General features: G+C 37.8%; 1 protein-coding gene across 2 annotated transcripts in view; it reads left to right on the top strand.

Moving 5' to 3' along the window:
• Positions 1-17,332, top strand: part of LOC139940773 (allatostatin-A receptor-like) — a 35,783-nt gene that overhangs the window by 4,571 nt on the left and 13,880 nt on the right. Inside the window, exon 1 of one of the 2 annotated variants that reach the window (XM_071937151.1) lies at positions 9,270-9,540. The exons of the other annotated variant lie outside the window; for it this stretch is intronic. The gene's annotated coding sequence lies outside the window, so the exon portion shown is untranslated. Of the gene's footprint in view, positions 1-9,269; positions 9,541-17,332 lie in introns of those variants that run through there. 2 annotated transcript variants of the gene reach the window in all.

The raw sequence follows: 17,332 nt of genomic DNA, 5'->3' as shown, positions 1-17,332 counted from the left end.
AATAGTGTCCAGTGCATTTAAATCGTATCGGTATACACCGAGTCTGGCAATATTGTTTTAAAGGGCAATGACATAACAGGTGAGGGAAAGGTTTCATGCCGGTCGCTTGGCCGTCGCTTAGAGGAATTTGAACGGTGAAGAAGTCGGGGATGAAATTAACACTCGTCCCCATGCATCGTGTTTTAACAGAGGAATGCAACCCAAGAAATTGGAAAACGAAACCACAATCTCGGTTTTTCAATCACGCACATTATTCGGAGCGAAACGTGGCCGGCGCAATTCGGGGCGCACTTTAAAAAAAATATTAAAAAAAAAAATTCCCGGAACAGAATTCACACGGGTTCCGGTTTTCAGGGACCGGACCTTTTTCTTGGTCAGGCTGATCCGAAAACTGGTTACAAATCTTGTAGGTATGACTTTCAACCCTGTTTCTGCATTAGTTTGACAGAGGTTTGAATCATTTTGACAAGAGATTATTATAGTCTTGACCCATAATGGGTCAGGCCCAATGCAGGAGACCCGGAATATGGGTCAGTTTTGAATCGTAACCCAATTCGGGTCAGTTGACCCGGAATTCGGGATAATTCTGACCCTGGAGGTTATAGAGTGCGTGTTTCATCCCTGATGCCAAACCATAAAGATCCCGTGACTTTGACGGTCAGAAGGTCACACGACCATTCAGCAGCTTACTGTTCTAATATCGAACTTTGTCGAGACATCAGGGCTTAATTTCATCATGGAGGTAGGATTAATCCTACCTCCATGATTTCATAAAGCCTGTGAGTACAACAACTTGCTAAGCACAGACAACTATTGCTTAACAAAAACAGGATCTATGTGCACATTGTGGTGAAGTTTGCCTCGAAAGACGTCAAGCACTATTTTATGCAAGAGCTTCGCGAAATTGGGCACAGATGTCCCGTCTCACAACCCTCGTGGAGAATGCTCTGTGATTTGTCGCATAATTCCTGCTATCAGACCATGGACCAGCTCCAGATGTGACTCGCTTTATGGGCGAGAACTCGTCAGTTGTATATAAACAAAATACAAAAACAAATACTAGTTTCATGCTCTCAATGCCTAGACACCGTATTTACTTGACATGAACACATACGTATAAGGCATATTCAAAATTAGTATAGGGTAGATGGCTTTAGCTTTCGATCAAAACCGGACCATCTTCGGAGGCATTGAAAACAAGTCCATGACACGAAGAAAAACATATCCATTTATGGCAAAAAAAGATGAGCAAAGGATTAAGGTAAGGTATCACGAAAAAGCGGGAAATTTTTGGCCATTAAAGTTACCATTTAAAGGCATATTTATATATTATAGACCTGTACTAGTGGAGAGGGCCTTAAGCTTTCGTTCAAAAACCGGACCTTCGTCAGAGGTAAACACGCACAAACAAAAACATATTCATTTAGCAAAATAGAAGAGCAAAGAAGAGCAAAATAGAAGAGCAAAGAACAAACGTTATTTCATTACTGGTATCACTTTAAAGTATGTTCAGTATCGTTTATCAAGTTATGTGCAATGATGGATGTGTTTTTGATGGGACGTGAATCGCAGTGACTTCCTTTATTACCAAGAAACAAGTTAATTTGTAATTTTAGATCCGATGTAATCAGTCAGCAAAGAATGCCGTCTCCAAAATCCTGTCACAGCATGTCAAACATGTAATTTGTCATCATGCAATAGCCAAATAGAGTTAGAAAAAAAGAAAAAAACAAAAACAAAAAAAAAACTATGCAATGAAACAATTCTCCTAAAAAACTCCCCAGAATTGGAGTGCACATAACATTGAAATTAAAATACCAGTGCAATGGAAGCATCAACATCAAAGTGATAAACAACGTGACTGGATCAGTAACATTGGGCATGCGAAGCCCCCCCCCCCCCCCCCCCCTCCCCTTACTGCCATTACGTACGAACCGGACTGTCACCCTCCAGTTACCATTGTGCCACACCCCCATCATGACCTCTCGAGCTTGCTGTGTAGAGCGTAGATATAGAATTTCTAAATTAATAAGCTGTTGTACAGTAAGTTTTTGCTACTAAATTACAGAGTGATTACCCAACGTACTTCCCTTTAAAGGCAGTGGACACTATTGGTAATTACTCAAAATAATTATTAGCATAAAAACCTTACTTGGTAATGAGTAATGGGGGGAGGTTGGTGGTGTAAAACATTGTGAAAAACGGCTCCCTCTGAAGTGGAGTAGTTTTAGAGAAAGAAGTAATTTTCCACGAATTTGATTTTGAGACCTTAGAATTGGATTTTGAGTTTCCGAAATCAAGCATCTGAAAGCACACAACTTCGTATGACATGGGTGTTTTTTCTTCCATTATTTTCTCGCAACTTCAACTACCAATTGAGTTCAACTTTTCACAGGTTTGTTATTTTGTGCATATGTTGAGATACAGCAAGTGAAAAGACTGGTCTTTGACAATTACCAACAGTGTCCAGTGTCTTTAATTGATAAGTTTGCACCGTGGGTGAAGAATATTTTGGTTTTACCCTTACACCAATGTGTGTAAGCTTGCTCAGTTCATGCATCGGATGGGACTCGAACCAACCTCTCCCACCATAAAATAAAACACAATGCAGTAGGAAATAAACTGTAATAAATACAATTTTGCAACAAATTAACTACAATAAATGAAACGAAAATGCAACAGCAATGTAGACCAATAATTGGGCAGCTTGCGCATTGGCGATGCAATTTGATTTCACTCACGACGGATAGTGATTCTTGGCTAGCAGGTGCAACACTTCAATGTACTCTAATGATGACTTGCACTTTAGAGTAAAACGTCTATGAACTGACGACGATCAGAATAAACTATCGGAGGTTACTGTGTGTTCTTCGAAACACGTAACGTTAGCAATGTAGCGAAGCGAGAGTATGTTCTCGACAACTGTTTGGTGGTTAATAATTAATAATAAATCACAGAGAAAGTTGACTTTCGACCGATCGGAAGCTAATACGCTGTATGTTAACAAACGTATCAACAAACGTGCACCGGTTTATGACGTTAGTGATGGTGGCGTGTTCGGTATAGGGAGCAGACATTATGCAGACATTGACTTTCAATGTTGTCTGGTTCCCCTTCTCGGATTTGAATCGCCGTGTTGTATGATGTTTTAATTGTCATACCAGCCTCACATTTGATACAAAAACATAATATATGCAGGTGTATGTATAATAGCGTCATGTATACAAATAAGGTACTCGATGTTGCTAAATGCACTGGACAGTACTGGTAATTACTCAAAATAATGTTAGCATAAAAACTTTTACTTGGTAGCGAGCAATAGAGAGCTGTTGATAGTATAAAACATTGTGAGAAACGGCTCCCTCTGGAAACATATTTTTTTAAAAACGGGTAATTTCTCACTAAAATATTTGAACTGAAATCGAAACCTCAGCTGAAAGCACACAACTTTGTGATACAAGGTGTCTTTTTCTTCCATTAATGTCTCGCAACTTTGACGACCAATTGAGCTCAACTTTTCACAGGTTTGTTATTTTTATGCATATGTTGAGACACACAAAGTGAGAAGACTGGTCTTAGACAATTACCAATAGTGTCCAGTTTATTTAATTAAGAATCAGAAACATTTCAAGACAACCGTTTCATTTAACATAAGACCATGGCACTTTAGGATTTATGGGGCTTCGGTGCATTTAGCAGCGACTGTCATAAACACAGGGCTAACCCCTTTTCTAATAACCTTTTCTAATAATACACGGGGTTATTTTACATTTCACAACGCACAGGACCAACGGCTTCACGTGGCATCAGAGAAGAGACGAAGCAACATAATTATAAGTTGTATAGCCTCGTTTAAAGGCACTATAGACACGTTTGGTAAAAACAATTCAAAGACCAGGGGCAAATTTCATAGAGCTGCTTAAGCAAAAAATTTGCTTAAGCACGAAAATAGCTCGCTTATTTTACACATGTTACTGGCCAAAATTTCCTGCCATATACATTGCTTATGACTAGTATTAAGCTGTTGTTTACTTAGCATTACAATTGAGTGGAGTCTTGGCCGGTAATCTGATTTTACTAAGCAATGAAATTTTTGCTTAAGCAACATTTTTTGCTTAAGCAGCTCTATGAAATTGGGCCCAGTATTCTCACTTGGTGTATCCCAACATCAGCATAAAATCTGTGACAGTTTGGACTCAATTAGTCACCTAAGGTGGAAGATAGTATAATGAAAGAAAAAACACCCTTGTTGCACAATTGAGTGCTCTCATATGCATAATACAAGGTTTCAGCTGAAGTTTTTTTTATTTTAGTGAGAAAATTACCTCATTCTCAAAAACTACGTTACTTCAGAAGGAGCCGCGTCTCACAATGGTTTATAATATTAACAGCTCTCTATGGCTCGCTACTAGTTAAGTTTGTATGCTAGTAATTAATTTGAGTAATTAACAACAGTGCCCAGTGCCATTAAACGAGATGCATAGAGTGCCACTACGTCAAGAACGTAGGGCGTTAGCGTGAGTATACCAACTGTTTGATATACACTTCTTGAACTTGCATAACGAGTCAGATTCCCTGATTGATATATAGTGAGGGCATTCCAAGTATGAGGAGCAAAATGGGAAAAGGTGCGACTTCATGCAGACTTGAGAAGCTTGACAGTGATTTAGGTTCCACGAGGCGAGTAGTTTCAGCTGCTAAGCGAAGGCTTGAGCAACCTGGGGTCGGTTTCAGAAACAGTTAAAGACACTGGACACTACTGGTAATTGTCAGAGACCAGGGGCCAATTTTATAGGGCTGCTTAAGCAAAAAATGTGCTTAAGCATGAAAATAGCTCGCTTGTTTTACACGTGTTACTGGCCAAAATGTCATGCCATATGCATTGCCTGTGACTGGTATTTAGCTTTTGTTTACTTAGAATAACAATTGAACGGAGTCATGGCCGGTAGTCTGATTTTACTTAGCAAGGTTTTTCTTTTGCTTAAGCAAAACTTTGTGTTTAAGCAGCTCTATGAAATTGGGCCCAGTCTTCATGCTCTCAACATACGCACAAAATAACAAACCTTTGAAAATTGGAGCTCAATTGATCGTCGAAGTTGTGAGATAATAATGAAAGAAAAAACACCCTTACCACACGAAGTTGTGTGCTTTAAGATGCTTGATTTCGAGACCTTCAATTCTAAATCTGAGGTCCCGGAATCAAATTCGTGGAAAATTACTTACTTTTCGAAACCTACGTTACTTCAGAGGGAGTCGTTTCTCGCAACGTTTTATACTATAAACAGCTCCCCTTTACTCGTAACCAAGTAAGGTTTTATGCTAATAATTACTTTGAGTAATTACCAATAATAGTGTCCACTGCCTTTCATACATCATAACTCGACATAAGACTTATGGTCTAATAATCTCGAGTCAGGACGAGTTACTCGTCCTAACTTTAATAGGAATAGCCTTAATTTTTTAATATCTCCTATATGACTAGTCTTAAGTTAGGACTCGTCCTTAGTTCTTTGTGAAATCGACCCCAGGGCGGTGGGAAAACAGGCACGAGCGTCACGACGGGGAGTCGAACCCATCTTCTGCTGATGTTGGTTCACTTAGTATTTCTAGTTCACACTTGATAAAACAACTTTTGAAGACACATTATAGACACTTATTGAATTGAGACAATTTAGAACAGGCGCTGCAGGCAAACGCTGTTTTGAGTGAGGAGGGAACCAAATCGATAGCTAGCAGCGTGCTTGGGAGCAAAAAAGACCTGCCAGACTGCTTCTATTTGTATTGAGTAGGAAAAACTAGTTTCGCGGGAATGGGGCTTCAAGAAAATGGGGTCAATTATGACTTTAAGTGTTATATTACGTTAAACAACAAGAGACTCCACCCAAAACCTCACACAGCAATTTCAGACAGAGAAACTGGTGGATTGATTTGAAATGCTGTAATGGAATTAGCTGGATTTTCAAGGATCGGTTTTATTGATTCAGATTGTTGACTCGACCTGGTCTCCGAATAGCAAATATCGAAAGCTCTGGCTTTTAATGGTATTGGACATTGCTGTGTTGCGGTTTAGTAGGCATGTAATAAGCCAAACTAGGTATACAAATTTTACCCTTTGAGAGCGTGTAACATTATACCTTTCAAGACTACCAATTCAAATATACAACGTTTAGAGTTAAATTATTTATAGGAGAATTGGGTACACATTTTCATTTTTTTTCTTTTTCTTTTCTCTTTTTTGTATTGTACTGAACTTTATTTCCCAAACGGAACAAATTGAACCCCATACCCTGGGGAAGGTTACAACAATAATACATGGATTTACAAATTGTACGCTCTATAAAATTCATTACCAATGTCGCAACAGCAATAATAATATGAACATAGATGAACAGTGATTAATCATGGCGAAAACTTAAACGGAAATTAGTCACGATACACTCGTGACGTTATTTTTCAGGAAACTTTCAAAACATAAATGAGGACACTGCTCTTTAATAGTGTAATAAGCAGTTTCCTCGTAGTTCTGTTTTGAACGTTTCCAGAGAAACAATTTTTTGATGGGAAGACGAATCGGGTAGCTTACTCCAGAAAAACAGGGCTCAATTTCATGGATCCGCTCGCGAAATTCCATGCTTACATCGTGTGTTAAAGGCACTGAACACTATCTGATAATTTTCAAAGACCAGTAATCTCACTTAGTGTTTCCCATATATCCATAAAATAACAAGCCTGTGAAAATTTGGACTCAATTGGTCACTGAAATTGCAAGAAAATGATGAAAGATAACACCCTGATTGTACAAAACAGTGTGCTTTCAGATCCGAATAAAATGTTTCTGGTCAGAGGTTTATATAATTTTAGTGAGAATTAATAATCTTTCTCAAAAACTACGTTATACTTCAGAGGGAGTCGTTTCTCACAATGTGTTGTATACTACCAACAGCTCTCCATTGTTCGTTACAAAGTAAGGTTTTATGCTAATTTTGAGTAATTTATTCCAAACGTGTACGGTGTGTTTAAACACCAAATTTCTTGGGCCTTTAAAAGCATATAATGCCACGTAGAACCATGAAATTGAGCCATGTTCTCTGGAAAAAAATACCTGATTTTTCTACCCTGAACATTGTTTCTCTGGAAACTTTCAAGAGAGGTCTTCATTGCGTAATAGGTAATTTTTCTTATTCTAAAAGCAATTCTTCAAATTTTGGGCACACTGCTTGAGTGTTCCCTCTTTTTGTTTTGATACAGACACAAAAGGTAGGTTTCGTTTTCATTAAATTTGCGTAAGCTATTGTGTCTTTCAGACACAAATGATGAGTATACTCAAGAGAGATGATTTTGTTGCTGTAAGTATGAGGTATGTGGTGAGGGACGGTGAGCGATGTTGACTTGCCGTCAATCCAATTTCGACAGTTCGCCTATCTCACGCATATAATTACTCCTGCCAGCGGCTAAATTTTGTTTGCACAAAAAGTAACAAACACAACAAAGTTATGCCTAAGTATTGTTTAAAGCTTTGCATGGTGTGGAGAATTAAGAAGAAACTATAAATAAATAGTAAACATGCGGGTACAACCATGTGTAAATCTCTTGAGTGTTGGCTCTGAAAAGAGCCGGTTGGGTCTCGACGTTTCGAACAGTATACTCTGCTCGTCTTCAGGAGAATTATGCTTACCAGAAAGAGGTGACCAGCCAAACTACCATGTCGCATGTATAGTTTGTAACTGGTACCCTGCTCATCTCTGCTTAGCAGACAATATTGTTAAACAATATATTCTGCTGAAGCAGTTCTTTAAAATTGGGCCCACATTTTGTTTCCACAGAACGTTTTATCGGGTATTTGTACTTCAACACTGTAAATAACACTGTGTGGACGTGTGTAAGCTTACAAAATATTTGAAGTCCCTACGTCATGTGGACTTCTTTGATTCTCAAGTTCACACTTCTGGTAGTCAGCGTAAAAAAAAACACACACCCCGTCGTCTTTGACTATAACGTTAGAGCACACCTATTGTACTTTCTGCTGTTCCTGTATCGAAGCAACCCAATTGGTTTTGTACACAAATTACTAGTGAGGACCCATGAAATCAAAGAACCGACTATTGAGGACCTATTGCATACACACAGTCGTGTTCGACCATTAGAGGACACCTATTTCACTTTCTGTTGTTTCTGTATTGAAGCAGTCCCGATTGTTTTCGTACACAAATGACTAGTGAGGACACAAAGAACCGACTATTGAGGACCTATTGCCCCTATTGAAAAAATGTCCTCGGAGGGTAGGCCATACAAACCCACAGCTTTGTGTGTGCAGCCACTCTGTGGACATTCCTTTGTTCTTCAAAACTGGGGACGTATGTAAGTCAACATAGTGTTTGAAATGTGTGAACTTCTTTTGTTCTCTAGTCCACACTTCGAGTGTTGCGTTGAAGACACTGGACACTATTGGTAATTTTTATTGTCAAAGACCAGTCTTCTCACTTGGTGTTTCTCAACATGCATTAAATAACAAACATGTGCAAGTTTGAGCTCAATCGGTTGTGTATGTTGCAAGATAACTATGAAAGAAAAAACACCCTTGTCACACGAAGTTGCGTGCTTTCAGATACTTGATTTCGAGACCTCAACTAAAATGATATGAGGTCTCAAAATCAAATTAGTGGAAAATTACTTCTTTCTCGAAAACTAACTTACTTCATCCGAGGGAGCCGTTTCTCACAATGTTTTATACTATCAACCTCTCCACATTACTTATTACCAATTAAGGTTTTATCCTAATAATTATTTTGAGTATTTACCAAAAGTGTCCACTGCCTTTAAAACACCAATTAAATGTTAAAAAAGCTTGCCTTACAAAATCCATTATTACACAAATGTTGCAGTATTTGAAGTTGATCACTCAAGTAAACGATCCTTTATAAGTCCCCCTTGGTCTTCATTCAGTATTTAAAAAAACAACCGGTAGCGAAACGACTAATTGTTGACTCTGTGTCAATGGCACTCAATGGCGTAATCATGACAGAGAAACTATTTCGCATCAACCTCATGGGTTATTAACTGTTTTATGTGTGACATTACCTCCAGACGATCTACCCTAAAACAAACACGGATTTAATCGGACGATTAATTAAGTTTTCTCTTAACCTTTGGACTGTGACTATACATTATTAGGGGCTGGGGGAAAACAATCATAGCGCAACCCTATCATTGATGTGCATTAAGACGAGGCGGAGTTGTCATAAATTTAGCAACAACGGGGCATGTCCATCAAAGAAAAAATTCAACTTCTCGGTAGGGAGTTTTGATTTGAGCGAGGACTCCGAAGCTACATCTGTGTCCAACTCGTGATTTATTAGTGAGAGAAACTCGTTACGTGTGTGGATACAGTCTAGAAGACTTATGATTTATTTCATCATATTTTCGTGGGACGTGACTGTAAAAGCAGAGGAGATGCTGCCGTTAACTCCTGTCGTGAGACTGTAAATCCGTAACAGTCCGAGTGGTGTCATTTTTTCACATCCGTTGTCGTAAACTTGATGGGTAAGCAGATGCAGATTAGATTTTTAAATAATATTTTTATCAGTATTTTGTTTTGTTGTTTACGGCTAAGTCCGATATGGATACGGCTACCGACAGGGCCGGATTGACGCGTAGGTCTACCATGCGTTGAAGTATAGAACATACACTGCTACACCATTAGCAACAGCCGTATATAGCTGTACGTTTTGGATACGGGATATTAAAGACACAGCCGCCGATTTCACAAAGAGTTAGGACTCATCTTATCTCACAAGTTAGGACGAGTAACTCTTCCTAACTTGGGATTAATCTTAAGGTCTGCATGCTACAGTGCAGGGTTGGGACTCGTCCGAAGTCCTAAGATTAGTCTTAAGTTAGGAAGAGTTTTGTGAAATCGACGGCTGGACACTAATGGTCATTGTCAAAGACCGGTCTTCTCACTTGGTGTATCACAACACATGCATAAATTAACAAACCTGTGAAAACTTGATCTCAATCGGCCGTCGAAGTTGCGAGATAATGATGGGAAAAAAACACCCTTGTCAGAAGAAGCTGTGTGCTTTCAGATGGTTGATTTCGAGACCTCAAATTCTAAATCTGAGGTCTCGAAATCAAATTCGTGGAAAACTAATCATCTACAAGTTTAGATCGAATACAACGATGTAACTTTGTGCGCCATGTTGTTCAGAAAAATTATCACCATAATGTTCTTATGAGCCTGCAAGGCTTAAATTTGATGAACCATTTTTTGACTCTATGAAACGACAACCGTTTTAGTTCGCGAAGCAAATGAAAAGCCATACAACTTTGAGGCATGGATAATCCATGCGTGAATAATTATTTTTACAAAAAAAATATTCTTTTACAACAAAGGCTGGCTTTCAAACGCTTATTGTTGCAAAAAATCGTCCAATCCAAGGAAACATGTCACTTAAATTATTAATCATATAGCAGCTATGGATGTATATATATATTGTATAATATTTTTGTTTCAATTGGGTGGCCCGATGGCCCATTCAGTGGTAATTAACCACTGGTCTCTCATGTTTTCCAGCTTGTACAAAGATCCAATAAAAGTACAATTTGAATCAAATACCAAAAATGAATCGGATCAAAATTGAATAAGATATTATTAGAAACATCGTTCCAACTGGTTCAAAATTAAAATTTGTTATTAATTTTCCGCGAGTGCTTACATTGCATTATTGAGCCTTAAATAACAACACAATTTTGCTTACGAAGCAAATTAATCGGCTTAAACTTTTGATGCTTATTTAGGCGATTAGTAACACTGATAAAGAGTTTGAGCAAACATCAACCTTGTATTAGACGGACCATATCGAGGTTAAGAGCTTGACGCCCTTTTCTCTCCACTGACAACCCCTTTATGAACCTAGTATAGTTTGTTTGCCTAGTTTTTTTTTAATGTTAAAACAACACACTCTCGTTGTTGGATTACGGCAAAACTATTGCGATATTAATTTTCTTAACATCACTGAACATTTTATTTTTAAACGCCGTGTAAAAATATACCCGTACAGACTTCTAGTTCCCGATTCGTCCATACTCGTTTTCATGCACATTCGTTCGTTTTTCTCTCATTCAGGTTTGGTTAAGTTCTCTTTCTTTTATAGACTTTCCCCACATTACGTTTTTATCATTCTTTGGCCGAACCTCGACTTTCTATTTATGCAATTGATGACATTGAATGGTTGACCAACCTCTTGCTAATCAAATAGTCTTGACGACGTACTGAATGTGAGAGATGTTTTTTTTTTTACAAGTGAATGCGTAATAGCTGTTGAAATTGGATTACTCATGTTGTGACTGTTGACGCGACGGAGTAGTCAGATGTGTTAAAGGAACACGTTGCCTTGGATCGGTCGAGTTGGTCTTTGAAAAGCGTTTGTAACCGTTTTTTATAAAATGCATATGGGTAGAAAGATGTTGTAAAAGTAGAATACAATGATCCACACAAACATGCCTCGAAATTGCGTGGTTTTCCTTTAACCTCGTCGACTAACACGTCGGCCATTTATGGGTGTCAAAATTTTGACTCCCATAAATGGCCGACCATGTTAGTTCGCACAGTAGAAGGAAAACCACGCAATTTCGAGGCAAACTTGTGTGGATCATTGTATTCTACTTTTATAACATCTTTCCAACCATATGCATTTTATAAAAAACGGTTACAAACGCTTTTGTTTTGACCAAATCGTCCGATCCAAGGCAACGTGTTCCTTTAAATTGATCGATCATTTTTGTGATATTTGCCGGGAAAAAAAAAGCGAATTTTGAAAGCGACGGGAGCGGTTATACTTATCTCTGAAGAATTAGTACCGAGTGACCATGCTGCATTAAATTAATATTTTTTAATTTTTAAACAAACTCCATAATTGCCAATTCTGAACTTTTCATTAGAGCATCTGTCGCATATGCTCATGTCATTCTGACAAAATAGTCACAGACAAACGTCTTCACGATTTGTGTGATTATCCATTAAACATGAAATAACAAACCTGTGAAAATTTGTGAATAATTTGTTGTGCGGGCAAATAGTAAACAAACCGTCCATGATTTTCAGCCTACATACAATGTTATAAATGTTGGTTGTTACGACCGACATCAGCTGTTGCCTTTTTGAATATTATGATTTTTATTTCAGAGGAAAAATCTTCAGGAAAAACGGTTTAAGATGAACTTCAAAATCAGAAAGCTTTTAGACCAAAATTAATAAATGTTAACTGTGCATTTAGAATGCAGTCCTTGCCTGTGCCTTTATGCGTGGATTTTCCCTTGAATATTGTTTGTTTTTTTCCTCCTTCATCTAAAACTTATTTTATGATTATTTTGCTACACTCCATGTGGGTTCTTGCTATAGAAACTGTGATTAGGTTTGCTTTTCTGATACTCCTTGGCTCCACAGCAAAACTACTAAATTAAATTAAATTAATGAATGAACTTGGGGATGAACCAACGTTGGCGGGTTTGTTTGCCCAGCATCTCAAAGGAATAATCACAGCTTCCGGTTTAACTTTTTTTTTTATTTAGATCATTTTCAACAATCAATTCGGCAAAAAACGAGCATTACTACTGGTAGGGCTCTTCGGGATAGTCAATGTAAAAACATCAAGATTATTTGTCTTGTCCCAACCACCCATAATTTTGTACTGAAGAACAAAATAATGCCTCAAATGAACCAGATATTTAAGACAAAAGGTTGCCAACCTCAGTTGCTTTCAGTGTTTTTTTTTTCCTGGCTTAGAGAAACTGGACACTATTGGTAAATGTCAAAGACCAGTCTTCTCACTTGGTGTATCTGTACACATGCATAAAACAACACGCCCGTTAAAATTTGGGCTCAATTGGTCATCGAAGTTGCGAGAAAATGATCAAAGAAAAACACCCATGTTGGACGAATTTGTGTGCTTTCAGATAGGAGTACAAGACTTCTTGCATAAGTCTTTTAATATTTTAGCTAGAAATTACCTCTATAACAAGGGTGTTGTTTCTTCCATTATTCTCTCGCAACTTCGACAACCAATTGAGCTCAAATATTTACAGGTTTGTTATTTCATGCATATGTTGAGATACACCAAGTGAGACAACTGGTCTTTGACAACCACCAAAAGTGTCCAGTGTCTTTAACATGTTTGGCTGTTCGACCAAAATGTCAAACATGTTTCAGATTTCTAACACAATACATTATGCCTATCACAGAAAGCAACGTTAATATTTAAGCAAAATATATACAATTCGTGCCGGCCTCATCTTCGAACCTCTTAACAGATGTTTAATGTAATTACAAAGATCAAATTGTTTGTTATGACTTTTTGTCATTTCATAATGAAGATATATCGGGGTCGGGATTGAGAGCTGGGGAACAAATCAATGTAGGATTTGTGGGTCAAATGAATGTGATAAAGCACGAGTAACGCAGAGGTTAATTATTGTACAGTTTGCCACAGCACGTTCCGGGTGATTACATTGATGTGAAGAAACTCATTTAAAAACTCTGCACATTCCAGATAATGCCATCATCGAGCGCTTGGGTTGGGTATCTCTCCTCGCCTTCCATCTCTTTCAAGGACCTGCAGCTGGGTTCAAATCCCACAGGGGGCACTATGTTGATTGGGTTTTCAGTCCCTGTGTGACTGCATATGGATCCCCTGAAATAAGTCTCTTGGGGTTCCTTCCAAATCTAAATCACTGAAACTTCCTGCTTTACAAAAACATAGGTTTAAAGGGACAATGTATATACGTTTGATACAATTTGGAACCCAACGTTTGCTTTAATTCCATATGTTGTAGCTGATACAAACCATAAAACTATAATAGCCGGTGAAAATTTCATTTCAAAAAGCCAGTAAATTTTTTGAGATCTCACCAAAGACCTTGTGCGGTTATATGTCCACGCCGGAAAAAAATAATCTGCAAATGGAATACACAACCTGAAAAACGTTACTGTCAGTACCAATTTAAAGATTCAAATATGAGGGGATAAAAGTGTTATAGATTATTTTCCATAACCGCAGTAATTCGACGAGAACAGTTTATAAAAATGCTTTATACCATCTGAAGCTGCTGTACTTCTTAAAGGCAGTGGACACTATTGGTAATTGCCAAGGACTAGCATTCACAGTTGGTGTATCTCAACATATGCATAAAATAACAAACCTGTGAAAATTTGAGCTCAATCGGTCTTCGAAGTTGCGAGATAAAAGTGAAAGAAAAAACACCCTTGTCACACGAAGTTGTGTACGTTTAGATGGTTGATTTCGAGACCTCAAGTTCTAAATCTGAGGTCTCGAAATCAAATTCGTGGAAAATTACTTCTTTCTCGAAAACTCTGGCACTTCAGAAGGAGCCGTTTCTCACAATGTTTTTTACCATCAACCTCTCCCCATTACTCGTCACCAAGAAAGGTTTTATGCTAATAATTATTTTGAGTAATTACCAATAGTGTCCACTGCGTTTAAGGTTACTATGCAGTTATTACTAGAGTCATTTCCAAACGTACACGTACCAACATATGTTAAAGAGATGCACACATCAATAAATGAATTGCACAAACCAAGAAATTGCGATTCGGTTACTAGACGACTATACCTGTCTAATCATTGTGAAATCAGTGTTTAGCTTGGTAGGATTTGGTTGCAAATCTTGCAAGTCTAACCCACTGGACATGTTGCTGGCGGTCAATAGGGAAAACGTGCTGTTTGCACTATTAATAAACCGTGTTTTATACAGGTATATTCCCAATCATGGTTTCATCAAAAATTCATTAAATTTAACACCAGCTCATTTGATTTCACGTGGACGGTCAAAAGGAAAAGGCCAACATATTTACTGGTCAAAAGGTCAGTCAAATTAAAATAAATTTGCCGAAAAGATTATCCGGCATAAGAAGTCAACGGCAGCTCAGAGGTTTGTTATAACCGCTTAAAGGCAGTGGACACTATTGGTAACTGTCCAAGACCAGTCTTCTCACTTGGTTTATCTCAACATATGCATAAAATAACAAACCAGTGAAAATATGCGCTCAATTGGTCATCGAAGTTGCGAGAAAACAATGAAAGAAAAAACATCCTTGTTAAACGGTGATTTCAGAAAGAAATAAAAGACTTCTGGCTAGAAGTCTTTTAAAATTTTAGTGAGAAATATACCTCTTTCTCAAAATCTACGCTTTTTCAGAGGGAGCCATTCCTCAAAATTGTTTCATAGAACAGCTCTCCAATGCTGGTTACTATTAGTCAGGTTTTTTAGTTAATATCTATTTTGAGTTACAACCAAACGTGTACCTTCCCTTTAACTTTATCAGATGTAAATTGGTTGGTAGAAATTAAACTGAAGAATGGTGGGATATTTACTCTTTTTGAATAAGTAGAAACCGACTGACTAAAACGTACCTAGCTCTGGATGAGAATTTAGAGGAACGAAATCACGTGTGCGCGTCCCGATCTAGTGATTGTTATGGTTTTGTTTGTGCCAAAATGTTAATTTAACACCACAATTTAGTTTTTTTTTTACTGCTAGTGTATTTTATAAATATTGATGAATAAAAATAAAACATTAATAATTAAGGGTCCGGGTACTTGTGTAACACGAAAAACACTGTTCACAGACTTACATTTAACCCACACCGATTGAATATATTTGAAGTAGAAAGCTTACAATGAAATACTATTCCTGCTGAGGTGCTGTATTTTTTAGGAATGACTTAAACAATGCCACGAAAATACCCTTTACATGCTAAAAATATTTGTGTGACTTATTTAACACATTTCTCAAAAACTACAGCACCCAAGCATGTAATAATTTTAAGGGAAGCTTTCTGCACCGTCATGATCTTATAACTGTGTAAAGTATTAATATTATTAAAAAATATGTGGAGATTGTGTTTTGTGTCCTTCAAAAAGTACGCATACCCTTTATGGGAAAGACTGGACTGAATAATAACTATGGAAACATGCGTGAAATGAAACTGAATGAATTTTTGCTGAAATAGATCAGTAAAGTTTTTGTTTCTTAATGGTAGGCACATATACGTCTAAATAAGTTGTTGTGACATCCCTCAACCCATAACTGTCCAAAGCAATAGTTAAAGGTCCTTTACATGCTTAAGAGGAATACTAAAGATTTGGGTGTTCCACAAGGAAATCTGTGTATTACACAATCTGTGGGAAAACTGTTAAGTGCAGGGGCGAAGGGAGAGCACAAGAATGAGCCACAATGATCCATGTTTGAGATAATCTGTGTTGACATGAGGATGCGTAACTTATTTAGGTGTTCGGCCAACAGCCGAACAACTATTGTTATTGTTGTATTTTTCTTTTCCGTTTGTTAAATTAAAAAGTAATTCTAAAAATAAATCTGAGTTTTGGTTTTTAGTTATTTCGAAACTTAAAACTTCTGTTTACAGAGAGTCTTACATACAGATGGCCACGATGGTAATATTCCCTTGGTAAAGTTTTGCCCGTGCAGTACACTCTAAAAACTCCTGTGTCAGAATTGACCCGGATTTGGGTCCCAGGAGGGGGCCAGACCCATTTCTTGGTCAGTGCGACCTGGAATCCGTGTCAATGTGACCCGGAATCCGAGTCAAAATACCCGCTTTCAACCAAATTTCTGGTCACAATGTCACGGATTCCGGGTCACATTGACACGGATTCCGGGTCAAACTGACTCAGATATGGGTCTGGCCCCTGGGACCCAAATCCGGGTCAATTTTGACCCAGGAGTATTTAGAGTGTATAGTTCTTAATGAGGGGGTACTCATTGATTCTCATCCATGGTGGTTATCGATCCTGATGTTTGAAAACAGTGATGGGTGATTTGTCCCACTAATCTTGTCATGTGTTTTTTATTTCATGTAAATGCTCGGAATTAAACTATTTTTGGAACCACTATGGTCCCAAGTGCAATGCTTTAAACGTTTGAACAGAATAAACAAACCAAACCCCCTCACTTTGTCTGGTCTCAGTGTTCGCATATTATGCGCGAGACTTGGCGGTGCTCTTTAAAGGCCCTGGACACTATTGGTACTCAAAATAATTTTTAGCATAAAACAGTAATTGGTAACGGGTAATGGAGAGCTGTTGATAGTAAAAACATTTTGCGAAACAGCTCCCTCATAGTAACATAGTTTTCCAGAAAAAAAGCAATTTCTCAGACCTAAGAACTAGATTTGCAGGTCTCGAAATCAAGCATCTGATAGCACACAACTTGTGCAACAAGGGCGTTGTTTCTTCCATTATTCTCTTGCAACTTCGACGACCAATTGAGCTCAAATATTTACAGGTTTGTTATTTTA

The sequence above is a fragment of the Asterias amurensis genome, chromosome 8, assembly GCF_032118995.1.
Source record: "Asterias amurensis chromosome 8, ASM3211899v1".
Lineage (NCBI taxonomy): Eukaryota > Metazoa > Echinodermata > Asteroidea > Forcipulatida > Asteriidae > Asterias > Asterias amurensis.
The sequence above is the reverse complement of the archived record's forward strand: the minus strand, read 5'-3'. Positions and strand labels throughout refer to the sequence as shown.